A 14559-nucleotide genomic window follows, 5' to 3' on the forward strand; every position below is an offset into this window, starting at 1 on the left:
AAGCAAGGATGCGGTTGCTGTTTAGTTAGGGAAAAAGCACCCGGGAAGAGGAGGGTGTCTTGTATATTTGGAAAAGAACATTTAAAAAAAGACCTTAAATCTTAAATCGAGTTTCCCTACAGACTTCGAAATCGGAGAGTAGGCAGGAGAAGACACGTAGGTATGATTTCGGTAGCAAATTGTGTACTAATGCATGTGTCTGTTGAGAGTAGTGACTGTGTAACTGCTTCGGCTTGGCTGTGTTTCTTTTAAGAACAGTTAAGATATACTCGATGTGTAGACTTGTAAGCTGTATTGAAACATACTTACAATCAACGATAACTTATTAACAAGCAAGTAGTTATTTTAAGTTTTAGCATTCTCATTTCATGTGGTGGAACTGTCATTGTTCTTACGCAGAGCTTGGTATGTTTTAGGAATCCCCTTTGTATCGTAAGGATACTTCTTTTGCAGGGTTTTGTTTAACACGATATCGCTGCTGAAAGTGGAACAGGCATGTCTTGTCAATTGTCACGCTGCATTTTTGTAAGTTTAAAACAGTCCCTATTTTTGGTGTGCGTTTCTCGTTTTGTGGAGGTCCCGAAAGGTATAACAATTTATAAGTAAATATGTTAGCCATTATAAATTACTATATTGTCATACATGTATGTGTTTCTTTCTTTTTCTTTTTTTTAGCACATTTCAATTTCATGGGGTAAGGTTGCTGTTCGCTGGTTGACCCCACTGTGTATACATAAATACATACGCTAGTGGTATTTTTAGAATAAACTGTTCAGAATACCCTTTCAAGGGTGAACTCTTAGTGAAGGAATTAATCCTGGAAAAGTTCTGAAAGGATATAGCTGGCCTGATATTTATCCAAAAACTTATGCACATGTGTCAACGTAGCTGGATTCGTCATTGGGTTTGGATGCAATTAATTGAGCCATGTATTCTTAGTGTACATGCAATCTATGAAACAAAAATCCAGTACAGCATTTAACATTTTCCTGCTGGCAAATATGGGAGGAATGCACAAGTGTAACCATTTTCTAGCAGACTTGTTTGTGAAGTTGAACTGACAGCTCTTTGTCATGACATTGTTTTCAAGTGCCCTGTTCTTGCAGTGAATTAGTAAAGGGAAACACCTTAAGTGCTTGGAGGAAAAAAATACAATATTTTGTTTCAAAGCTGGTCCTTACATTTGTCTGGGGGGAAGGAACAAACTCCTGTGTGTGTTGTGGTACAGTGAATGTTTTGTATGCTACAGTAATAGTGGACAGAAATAATACCATTAAAACACTTGTGCATAATTATAAAGGGATATGGCATAAATAGCAGGGGGTTCTGGGGTTTATAAACAGTAAGAATTGGCACTATTCCTGAAATTCATGATGGCAACAGCCATGGATTTTTTTCCCCAGATAATGGCTTTTATCTACATGCCTGAGCACGTGTAAATAAGTGGCAGATCAAAAAAGGATGCAGTACACACAGTAACCTTGTTTTGTCGATGGCGTCAGTGAGGTTTGTACTACACTAGTTTTTAGGAATGGCTCCACTCTTGCTACTGTACTGGGGGCATTTATTGCATGATTGAAGGGCTTTGTTTTTCCTCTTCAATATTTCTAATGTGCTGTACAGACAGGGGGAGTGTGGGATGCGAGATTGCTCAGATGATATGTTGAGGATGGCAAGCAGGGGTTGACCTCTGACGTGAGGAGGATCATGTACTTTAATTGCTCCAGGGTGAGGATAAGATGCAAAGTTGTTACAGATTGTTTAACGAGCACCATGTAGTTGAATGGGGATTAGGAGGAAGAGGCTTTGGCACGCCCATGTTGAATTACTCTGCCAGTCCCAGTGGGCATTGTGTTCCGTGCTAGTGCGTGTGGCGAGCTCAAGATTCCAATGATATGTCTAAAGTACAGCAGAACCAGACTACAATGCCTCATCACTGTGAGCCCATGTCATGTAAAGGGTAGGAATTAGTAGAAGTAGGCCATAGTTAAGAACATAAGAACATAAGAAAGTTTACAAACGAGAGGAGGCCATTCGGCCCATCTTGCTCGTTTGGGTGTTAGTAGCTTATTGATCCCAGAATCTCATCAAGCAGCTTCTTGAAGGATCCCAGGGTGTCAGCTTCAACAACATTACTGGGGAGTTGATTCCAGACCCTCACAATTCTCTGTGTAAAAAAGTGCCTCCTATTTTCTGTTCTGAATGCCCCTTTGTCTAAACTCCATTTTTGACCCCTGGTCCTTGTTTCTTTTTTCAGGCTGAAAAAGTCCCTTGGGTCGACACTGTCAATACCTTTTAGAATTTTGAATGCTTGAATTAGGTCGCCACGTAGTCTTCTTTGTTCAAGACTGAACAGATTCAATTCTTTTAGCCTGTCTGCATATGACATGCCTTTTAAGCCCGGAATAATTCTGGTCGCTGCTCTTTGCACTGTTTCTAGAGCAGCAATATCTTTTTTATAGCGAGGTGACCAGAACTGCACACAATATTCAAGATGAGGTCTTACTAGTGCATTGTACAGTTTTAACATTACTTCCCTTGATTTAAATTCAACACTTTTCACAATGTATCCGAACATCTTGTTAGCCTTTTTTATATCTTCCCCACATTGTCTAGATGAAGAAGTTATAGGATGCACTTTTGAAAAACATGTTTAAAATAAAATTAAAATAAAGATCTACAAATTAAAAATTTAATTTAAAATCAATGTTTTTAGAGAATTTTAATTAGCATTCAAACCAGCACTGTTTTTCTATTTTTCAAATTAAATTAGGAACACATGCACATACTTCAGAGGAAAATGAGTTAACAAAAATTAGTTACTGGGCATTTTTTATGAGAGTTTCATTTGCCATATTACATTAAAATACTTTAAATTCCATAAAAAATGAGAAAAAGCACAGTTTATATATGTAGATTTATTTTGGTAGCAACAAATATGTATAATTTGGCATAGAATTCCAATATGTATCACAATACATATCACAATATTGTCTTTAGTATTGCAATATATTGCAATATGGATCCTCAGTCCCAATACCCACCCCTGTTAGATATGCAGTGCCCTTTTCTAGTTTAACCATTCCAATTAAGGGGCTGCTTTTCATGCTTGTTCTATCAGGCATTAAGACTACACACGCTAAGAATAAAATCATCACAATCCCCAGATAATGCTTTGGTACACCACTATCATCTTTTAAGAGTACGGTACTCTACCAAAACAAACAAAGAACGTCTGTGGTAAAGATATCTTAAGATTTTTGGTATTTTATGCCGTGTTTGTCTTTCAAAATTGCTCACCATTCTCATAGGTTTTATTTGTTTGAATGCAATCCCAGAGTATTTAACAGAAGCCCTAATCTTCAGCTTTGGCAGCTTTGCACAGCTTACTGAAAAGTGCTTGTTTTAATCAGATGGTAAAGAATGCTTTTTCCAGGGTTTTGGTCATGTGCTGTATCTGACAGAACCACGTCATGCATCGTTTAACTTTCAGTGTGTTCAAGTGTGAAGGAAAACAAACCTTGTGTTTAGAATGTACAACAGTTGAATGGCAATTTGTAACCCACACTTTTAAAAAGACCTACTAGACACCATTATTAATGGTTTTGTTATCCTTTACTTCTCCCTTCTTCCTTTTAAAATAAAGTAACGTTTCTGTTTGACTGGTTTGTCTTTGGAATAAACCGCTTGCTGCTTTTGAAACAACGCTGCTGGTAAAACAGATCTGATGTGGGGCTTGTGGATTCTTTATGCAGTGCAGTGTTCTTTTCATAGCTTACCGCGCATATACAGTTAGATATGCACCAACACACAGATGAAAGTCATTCCTTTTTTGTGATGAATTATGTGTTAAAATATGATTCCTTGGTGACTGGTAAATCATTGCTTGCTTGCTCACTCACTCCTTGAAGTCTTTTTGTGTCTTTCCACATCAAACGGACCATGGGTCCCCACCACACAGTCACAATTTGTGTCCCTATTATTATTATTATTATTATTATTATTATTATTATTATTATTTATTTGGCAGATGCCTTTATCCAAGGTGACCTGCAGGGTTACAATGCAAAGTCAATATTTAAATACAGTATAGTTTACAGTGAGTACAAATTATACTACTATATGTACAATATCAAATAAGATGCAACAATTTAAGATTACAACCATCTCTTAAGGAGAACTTAAAATAATGAATCTTGAGAGCTAATATTTTGGGATTCTTCATAACGCTTCGGGATGTGATGTCAGAAGAATCTGACTGAGGTGGGGAAGATTCCACAGTGTAGTCTGTTTGGTGTGGAATGACTTTTTTAAAAAAAATTCTACTCAAACAGGATCCTGTCGTGTCATGTCCCATGAAGGTGGGCTTTTGCATGTTGAAGAGTAGTATACTTAAAAAATGTGCTAAGTTTGGTAGTTTACATGATCCATGATCCAAGACAAGAGTTGAAATGACAACAGAATTGGCATAAGGTACAGTGCAAAGCCCCTTTGACCGTTGTTCCATAGCCCAATTTTTGTGTTCTTGAGCATATTTTAGCCTTTTACTCTTGTCCTCCTTTCTTAACAGAGGTATTCTTACTGTGACACAGTCTTTAAGTCCTGATTTCAAGAGTGACCTTTGTACTGTTGATTTGATGGACAACGACACCTGTGCTTTCTGCCAGTTCTGTTGTCAGTTCAATGCTTGTCTTCTTTCTATTCCTTAAGGATATTATCTTCAAGTATTGCTCATCCTTGTTGGACAGCTTTTTGGGTCTTCCGGTCCTGGGTTTGTCAATTACGATGATGTTTCTCTGTACAATGATGTTTCTCTGTACTTGTTGATTATGCTTCGATACCATTCCTTGAAAATCGAGTGATGCGAGCTATTTCACTCAATGTCTTTCCTTCTTTATGCAAGTGGAGGCTTTAAGTAAATTATTGATGCTCATAATGCATCAGTGTGTGTGTGTATCTATCTATCTATCTATCTATCTATCTATCTATCTATCTATATATATATATATATATATATATATATATATATATATATATATATATATAATTAGGTGTCACTTACTTTAAAAATTGAAATCCTTTTTTGTTTTTTACATTCATACAAAGTCATTCCTTTTTCCATGATTTGGCATTTTTTCTGCAAAACCGCATTCACAACCTAAACTGAATTTTATTTAAGGGTTCAGGAACGCAAGGGTCGATTGCCAGTGGATTAGCCCACTACAAGCTGACTATTTTCGGGCCTGGAAAATCCCAAAGAACAGAACAAAATGAGTCTCATTTGTAGCATCCTACAGACAAAGGAGAGCTGGCTTGTGTCCTGACTGTGTAAGGATGCTGTTCTTCGTTAGATTAGGGAGGTGTAACAGGGGGGTGTTACATGCATGGGTCGTCACTGAATAATACAGAATCAGACACACAGCATTGGGTGTTGGCATATAGTACAGACGTGCAGAGTCTGCTAGGGTACCAGCAATAGTAGCCTTAGTGTCAGATTTAATAAATAAAAGAAAACAAAACATAAAAATTTACCACACGAGGCAATTGCTAGCCTCACAAAAAGAGACCCGCTCCAGGAACCTACTACACTATACAATACTGTTTAGGGGGATGGTGATCCCAAACTAACCTACTGCTGGTGCTCCCGAAGTCCTGGCCTCCCAGCGTCTCCGGGTCGTTGTGATGGTCCTGGCTAAGCAGAGCCTTCACAGGCACCGTCTGGCAGTTGAAAGGTTCCGTTGTAGTTAATCTTGCGGAGCGGACGCTCTCCTCCTCGATGTCGACAAAGCGTCCCTCTGTGTAGTATTGCGGTGCAGTCGTCTCAAGCTGTGGCACAGATGCTTATTGAGCTGCGCGCAGCCTCCCCGGGCACACCCCCTCAGACAATTCGGACCTCCCGATCAGCTCCATGCTGGGCGAGCCTAACTGCTCAATTGGTTGCTCATCAACACATCTCCTGTTCCACATCCCAGCTGTAGACATCCACGCAAGAACCAGCGACAGGGCTGTCCCTGTCACAGGAATTAAAACCATCAAGTAAAGTTTATCTTCATAGTGGCAGCTGACTCTTGGGTCCAGTGACTCGCCAGCTTCCGCGATGGAGCTCCTACTGTAGATGTAAATTGGCTTGGTTACGGGATCGGAGGATGCCCACTCCCCTTCATTTCTCCTGAACTGTGGTAGGATTTGCTGCCGTGATGGAACATAATTCCACATTCTAAGAAAAGCGGGGGGGGGGGGGGGGGGGGGGGGGGAGAACCAATGGATTGGCAAGAATAAATTGGAGAAGATTTTTATCTTATTGTTTTCCACAATGTACAAATATCATTCACCTGGAAAGACATAGCATAGAAAATATTGAATATTATGTTTTAAATTTGTTGTGTATATACAGTAACTTTTAATGAAGTAGCAATTCCCCACAGATGGGGACTTAAAATCCTAAAATGTGCACTTTACTACGCTCAACCCGTATGAATACTTGAGTAACAGAATAAAGTCTTTGCAGTATTTGTCTGTTTTGGAAATCATTTCAAGGTCTTAAAAGATCTGCTCAATATGTTGCCAGTTTAGACAGCTTTAAATAACCCCCCTCTGTAATTTGACATCTCATTTGTTTTCAGTGGAATTGCTGGGCGACAGGGCTGGTGTTCACTTGCATTTTCCTCATCAAAGCAGAGATTAACTGAATTGATTCTCAGATTTCAGGGGTGCTAATCCGCTCTGACCTGCGTGTTCTGTCTCTGCTTACTATAGAATTACAGTAAGGTTCTTTGGAGAAGCATTGGAACGGCTCCACAGAACAGATGTCTGCTATTAAACATCTCCAGTGAGATCTGACTCCTGGTCACAGTCCTCCTATGTGAGGCTCAAGTGGTATATTTCTGTAATGTGAGAAAAGGCTCAAACTAATCTGAAGACAAAACAAAAGGCGTGAACTACTTTTAAATTTCTTATGAGGAAAAAGTAAAGGGTAAAACAATGGTAAATGTGTTAGTATTATTCAAGAAACTGATTTAACTGGGCCACCTAAGTTAGAAGCATTTGGTAGTAAACGTTAGTTAGAATGTGTATTTGGATTAGTATTTAATTTCATTAAACATAACATTTAGTAAAGGCTAACTGTTTATAATGTACCGTTATTGATTTTAGGACAGCTTCTGCCCTTTTTTGTGCCACTACATCCCTGTACATGAAGTCAGTTGATTTATAAGGGGGGAAAGTATCTCTATAGAAACAAGGTGGCGAGGTGTATAGTTCAGTAACAATTAAACTGATGTCTAACTGTATAAATCACATACATTGGTGATCAGTCAACATTGTCCCTCAAACTTATTTACTGTACAGTTGCTACCGGCTTTCATGTACAGAAACCTGTAACCTTTTTAAAGACTGTTACCGCTGTTAATTCAGCCAGTGTCCATTATCTGTGTGAACCCAATTGGTTAAATAAGCCGCAGCAGTTTTTTGGCCTTTGCCAGATGGAAGAGCTGTCTGATTGAAAACCTGTGATAAGATCTGTAAAACTGTACAAAACATACACAGGGTTCTAAAAGCCAGTGCATGAATCCCATTTGTATTTCTTTTGATGTATCTGGGACAGCCCTGAAAGTGAGCTGCTCTTTAAAAGCAGCGAGATTTTCTCCAAATAAATTATAATGAATGAAGTAGTATGTAAATAACCAGCGCAGTTTATAACAACCACAATCTCAGTTGGAAGGTAGGTATAGTAGAGATCCTGGAGAGAGGTTGGAAATGGCCACTGCACTGTATACTTTAGTACAGAAGCAGCTAACAGTTGTGTAGGGTTATTAAAGGTTGCTGATAGGTTTATTAGGCCTTTTTAATTAACTAATTTGCCTTCTACTTTATAAACAGTACCGCATAATATCTACTGTCCATTTCCAGTATCTTGGTAACTACAGGAGTACAGTATCTGAAGAGCTTCCTCTTATCCTGTTTAACCCTCCTATTAGGTTTCAGGCCTATTTGACCCGACTCTAGTTTCCAATTAGCTTAAATGCTATTTTTCTTTTCATTTTTTTTGTATAATATTTTATGACTTTTCCTAAGTTGGGGTCATGAACTTGTACACAGAAAACAGAACCTTTGAGATTATTTTTTTTAGAACAGGTCATGTATACAAATAAGATGTTTCGGGTCACTGTGACCCATGGAATTTATCTATGTAGATTTGTGTGCAGGAATAAAACAAACTTCTTCAATTTGTTTTCAATTATATTTGTATTATTATCTCTGGAAATGGATGCACCTGTCTGGAGATATTAATAAACAAAAAACAAACAATATATATCTACAAGGCAGAGCCTAATTCTCACTGTCACTGTCACTGGTAAAGACACTCCAAAATGAGGAGCTCCCACATTGGCAGTCAGCTAAGTTTTATCATAGCTCCTGGACTAAAAAAAACATAAGAGTAAAACCTTAGCAAATAAAAACAGTTACTCAATTTTAAGGCTGTTTTAAATTAGTTTGAAATTGCATCTGGTCAATATGGCCCAAAACATAAGATGTACCTAAATTCTGAACATAATAGGAGAGTTAAAGAACAATAAAACAGTTTTTTTTTTTGTAATACTTGGAACTGATGAGAATTTTGACAGATTTCCAATATGCTTTTGAATTCAGACAGGTTTTCTGCCTTCTGACCTTCATTCTGAAACCACAAAACGTCTTTCAATAAGAGTTTTAAAGGTGAATCATCGGCCCTTTTAACAAAAATAAACAGTACAGTACAGAACATTGTTTTGGTTTCAGTGGAGACTGCAGTAGAACTCAAATTCCAATCATTTTTTGAAGTAGGCAAGTGCCAGTGCAGGGTGCATTACTCTACACACGTTGAGTTTAAATGTTTAAAAGCTTTGCCCTGGCACATTACTCAGCGCTGTCTCAGTGTACTGAGAGCTCACAGGTACAGTGACTCATCTGTAATTAGTCAATAGATTATCTAGTCTTAAAAGAGTGACACCTAGCCTATGTTTTTAAAAATCCATTTCTTCTCTCTCATTAGCAATATTGTCTCATGTATCTTTTGGTTTTTGGCTTGTCTTTCATTTTTTAATTGGTATAAATGACATTGCAAAAGACCCAGGTAAGGGTGGCAAATAACAATGTCACTAGCGCTTATGAAGTAAGAAAATTGATTTTAAACATTGGTTCCACTTAACGTTGTAGTACTTCATACCAATCCTGGACTGAACCATTATTTTTTTTTTGTTTAACTTAATTGATAAAAAATGATACAAAGCTTTTTTTCAGACTTTCATGTTAAACATATGGAATGTGGCAATTGTCTAAATGTTTTTCATCATGGTGTTTGTCTGATGAAAAACAGATTCTGATACAGTAGCTGCATATGAATCCATCTGCTGTTGTGGCTTTTTCTTTCTGTTGCTGTACTACAGTGAGCACAGCTTTCCCAGGAGACTGCTTGGGAGGGTTCTTGGTTGTCATGCAGTTGTATATTATAGCTGTTATTTCCAGGGGCTGCTTTTCTCTTCCAGTTTTTTTTTTTTTTTTTAAACAGTGAATATTATTAAACTAAGAAGGACCAAGGCGATGGCTCTGTTCCCTTTTGAGTGTGTGCCTGACAAGCACAGAGTGTTAGGTACACTCAGTTGCCTTTGCCCTAGAAAGTATTGAGTGATCTCGATGCACGTGTGGATTATGAACAGATAGACCTAAAAAAAAAAATCTAATAAGAATTTGACAGCAATCGTGTTTATGTATTTAGAGGTGAAAGTGATCATGTACAGTATCATTTATAAACAAGTGTACCAGAAAGATAGCCAGCAAAGCACATCCATCCATAAATAAAAAGCAGTACACTATGTAATGTGGTAGAGAGTTTCTTTCATAATATGGTTAAATATTACACAGCAATTAAAACAGAATATTTGAGTATTTGCTTCTTTTTTTGTGTGTTGCGTGTAATTTCAATATGCACACCAAAGCAGTTTTTTTTAAATCTGTGTTACATTTTCTTTAATCTTAAGACTTAATTAAGTCCTCCTCTATGCATGTCCTTTTCTTAGTATTTAGTTCCTATCTCCTTGCTGGTTTGCTTTTCTTTCCCTCCCACTGAACTACATGTTTTCTTTTTTCTCACTCTGGCACATGATTTCAAAGTGTTTCAATTCAGGTGCAGTAGTGATACCGCAGCTTCACTCGGAGTGACATAAAGCTTTCACAAATGCCAACAGCGCTTATCTGGATTAAATATGTTCAGTGCAGGTAATGATGATTTTTAAAAAGAGACCACTAATATTTTACAGTAATACAGAATCCATTACTTAGCCTTTCATTAATTAACTGTACACCACAGCTTAGTTTGTCTCATTGCAAATACTGTACTGGTGGCCAAACTGAAGTGCAACAATAACAACAAATGAAGTACATAATTAGTCAAGGGTCTGGATATTCTGTCATTTTTATTAAGCAGGTCTGTCACATGTTAAAAGTGTTGCCTTAAGGCCTGTCTGCCTTACTTCCTTTTCCCTTTCTTTTTTCCTTTTCCTTTTTTTCCTTTCTTTCAGAATTTGAATGGATTTAAATATGTTTTTATAGGAAAATTGCCCTTGTGTCTCCTGATCTGGGTGTAAAGTAAACTCCACAGCAGTCACAAAGCTTTGTGCTCTGTGTAATTTACCTAGAGGAGGTTTAGACCAAGAGTCAGATACCTGAGTAATGGAGGCAGTCCTTTATTTAAAGGACTGGGGTCCAGGGTCAAATTCTAGCAAGGTGCTCTCTAATGCATGCCCTGGTCGCAGTTGTTTGGGCAAAGGCTAGACAAAACTTCTCTGCTGGGCTAAATTAAATATATACTGTGTATGAATGTATATGTTAGCACACACAATTGACCACTGTTATCGTTGAGTCATTGTATTAGTGTGTTTGTTTGTGTGTTTGTTTGGTGTATATATATATATATATATATATATATATATATATATCTATATATATATATATATCTATATGATATATATATATATATATATATATATATATTATATATATGTGGTATATGTTGTGTATGTATGTACATATATCTATTATATATATATATATATATATATATATATATTATATATATATATATATATATATACGTAACTGCATGACGTTTTTTATTTATTTATAAGGAAAAATCCAATAACTAAAAACACTGTTGTGCATAATAGTTAAACTAAATTAGAACACTTCCGATTATAAAACAAGAAATACAAAGGACTTGCTTTTAACAACTGCAAAGAATATGTGTGCGTCTGCATCAGATGCTCCTTTAACATTGTAATAATAAAAAAAATACTATATTTTAACAGAAGTAATTTCTACTGAACTAAGATTGTTCATTACTGTTAACATTGTATGTCCAAAAGCAAAACCTTTGAATTACTCTCACAAATCCTGACTTATTTTGATATACTATTGGCAAATAATCCAATCACAACATGCTTTGAAACAAAAGAAGGTAAAAAAAAAAAAATCATCTATTGTTATTAATAAAAAACAAAAAAAAAACACATTGCCTTAATTTTTAAATCAAGAAAACATGTATACAATAGGTCTACTTCTGATTTGGTCCCCAAGCAACTTGAGAGTTATTCCGAAGCAACTTGAGAGAGCTTGAGCAAATCTGCCAAGAAGAATGGGCACAAATTGCTTACCCCAAAAGACTTGCGGCTGTAATTGCTGCCAAAGGTGCTTTCACCAAATATTGAGTTGACGGGTCCGAATACTTGCGCAATCAACATATTTCAGTTTTTTCTCTTTAGTTTTTGCTGACATTTACTGTAACTTATTACACTTTGAAGTCTTCAGTTTGAGCATTCAAGTTTTTAATAAAATATTATGTACAAATATACAGTGGTTTGCAGAAGTATTCACCACCCTGCAAAGTTTTCACATTTTGTTGGCACCTGAGCGTACTCCACAGCTCTTTCAAATTAGACTTTCCATGTAAAGTCAAACCACTCAAGTGGTTTAAACTTGCAGGTAATATATAAAGACTTTCAAGCTGCAACTCGCATTGTGATCCAACAAAGCAACCATGAAGACCAAGGAGCTTTTGAAACAAGTCAGGGATAAAGTGGTAGAGAGGCACAGAGCAGGAGAAGGCTACAGGAAAAAATTCAAAAGGTGCTGATTATCCCTCTCAGCACAGTGAAGTCTGTCATTAAGAAGTGGAAGATGCATCATACCACACAGACACTACCCAGAATGGGTCGCCCTCCCAAACTGAGCAGCCGGGCAATATCAGTGCACAGTTTATTTTCTGAGCAGAGTTGTGTTGTTTGATTGAGAGATCATTCAATATCAGCAAGAGACTAATAATCACAGTTAAGTTTAATCGTGTAAAAGCTACCCAATTAAATAGTTACCTTAAACTCAGGAAGAACGCAGTGCCAGAACTAATTTAGCAATATTAGTTAATCTTTAATCAACAGCATAAAGTTTGTATTTTTCTTATTTAGAAACATGAACGACAGTTTGACAAACAGGAAAATGCTTTCTTATAATAAAGTTTAGTTTCTGTTCTATAGGAAATATTTTTTACACATTCAAACAATATTATTTAGTGTCTAACATTAGTTGACATCCGATAGCGTGCAGCATAAACTCCTACCTAGGGCTTTATCTCCCAATTAGGCCTAAAAAGTCATGCGTAGGAGTTTAAAAGAATTGGGAGAGATAGTCCTAAGTGGGAGATAAAAATTCCTAATTAGGAGATTTTCTTTTTTTTCCGTTGGCACTAGGACACTTCCGTAGCTGATTGGTGCTGGTGTAGCATGAGAGGCACTGTACTGTCACATGACCAGGCGTGTAGAAATCCTTATGAAAATAGACGGTACGATTTAAAATAAATAGGCAACAATTGACATATAGACTAAATGTTACAACTTTGTTACTATATATTCGTTTTATTAGAAAGAAAGGTGATTTATCTTTTAAATAGTACAAATAGGCCTATATTTATTGAGTGGAGATGTGGGTTAAACTAAACAGAACCGAGGATGAAGATCATGCTTCCGAGTGGTACAAAGCACCCTGGTTTGTAAGCTCAATAAAGAATGATTTAAGTATTTGTTGCTGTTTCTACTTTTGTAAACCAACGTTTTAGTTTGGTGTCTATGTATGCCTCTTCTGCACCCCTTTTATCTTCTGTATAGCAATTTTTTTTCAGCTGGTGAAAGGTTAACCTTTAAACAGGTTATGACTGTAAGGTGTCGATCATGTATTTTTGTTACACTTGAATTGTCTGTACACCAGTTTTGGGATGAACAGAGTTGGTTTACTGCTTTTGTCTTAGTCTGGCTTTTACCCATTCAGGATACCTGAATTGTTTGGCTAATATATACATTATTGTTTACCTGAGTAACAGGTAACTATTTAACTGGGTGGTGTTTACATGTTTAAACTTAACTGTTAGTCTCTTGCTGATATTGAATGGTCTCTCATTCAAACAATGCAACTCCTCAGAAATGTGTATAGTATTACTGCAATAAGAATAAAATAAAACATTGTTGCATTTTATTCTGGACTCGTTTCTCCCCCCACACTTACTGTAACCTCTATATCTAACTGTCACAAAGACCAGAGCCAGGAAATAAACAAGAGGTGGAGTTTGGTGGAGCTGAGCGCTTGCTTGCGCTCAGCATTTAATAAATAAACAGAACAGAAAATAAAAAGGTTGTAACATACAAAAAACACAGGACACGGCACATTCACCAAAACAAAGGAGACAAACAAAACGAACTATAAAGACAAACACTGAGCTGATTTTACGATTATTCTTATTATTACCTATCTCCAATCCCATTCTCCACTCACCGAACACACAACCCTGAGTATGTGAAAACATGATGTTTTTATTCAGCTGTACCGTGACTAGTTTGCTAATCAGTCATTCAATTTGAGTCGCGGTACAACTGCACGTGAATTAATAAAGTGCAATTCCCCGTGCTCACATATTACTACATTTTACTTGCACGTGAAGTGCTGTGCAATCCTCGTGCCTAAATACAAATATACATTTTAAACACTCGTGTTACACAGACCCGTTTATATCCCGTGTACCAATGACTATACGCCAACATTTAACACACCACACGCAACATATAACAGAAAATACACACAGGGGCGGGCACTTCATCACCCTAACCCATGCGGAAAATAAACTGTGCATTGATATTTTGTTTAGTTCTGTTGCTATAGCGTTGTCAGAAAGTATTTAAGTTATTTAAATAAACATTGCAATGGGTGGCTTGGTGTGCTTTTGCGTTTAAAGGCAACACAAATAATTCACTCTCTATCTGTATTATACTGTATCTGTTAAAAATAAATAAATAAATAATTTGCCCAGGTGACTGTGGGCAGATGACCAGCCAGGACAGAAGCTGAAATGACGCAAAATTCTAACTAATTCGGCATCTGCCCACCGCAGCGGTGCACTTTGCAAACTGCCCAGGCATTTCGGCATCAGTCCATAACATATATAGATATTATTGATGTAGTTCTAGTACAGTATCTTCATCTATC

At 36.9% G+C, this 14559-nt stretch overlaps 1 protein-coding gene across 6 annotated transcripts in view; it reads left to right on the plus strand.

Moving 5' to 3' along the window:
* LOC121311720 (MAGUK p55 subfamily member 7-like) overlaps positions 1-14559 on the plus strand; it is a 128862-nt gene continuing 114303 nt past the window's right edge. For 5 of the 6 annotated variants that reach the window (XM_041243987.1, XM_041243990.1, XM_041243991.1 and 2 more), the window contains exon 1: positions 1-160. The gene's annotated coding sequence lies outside the window, so the exon portion shown is untranslated. The remainder of the gene's footprint in view (positions 161-14559) is intronic. The other variant, XM_041243988.1, reaches the window with a different exon arrangement.

Source organism: Polyodon spathula, chromosome 3 (assembly GCF_017654505.1).
Source record: "Polyodon spathula isolate WHYD16114869_AA chromosome 3, ASM1765450v1, whole genome shotgun sequence".
Classification (NCBI taxonomy): Eukaryota; Metazoa; Chordata; class Actinopteri; order Acipenseriformes; family Polyodontidae; genus Polyodon; species Polyodon spathula.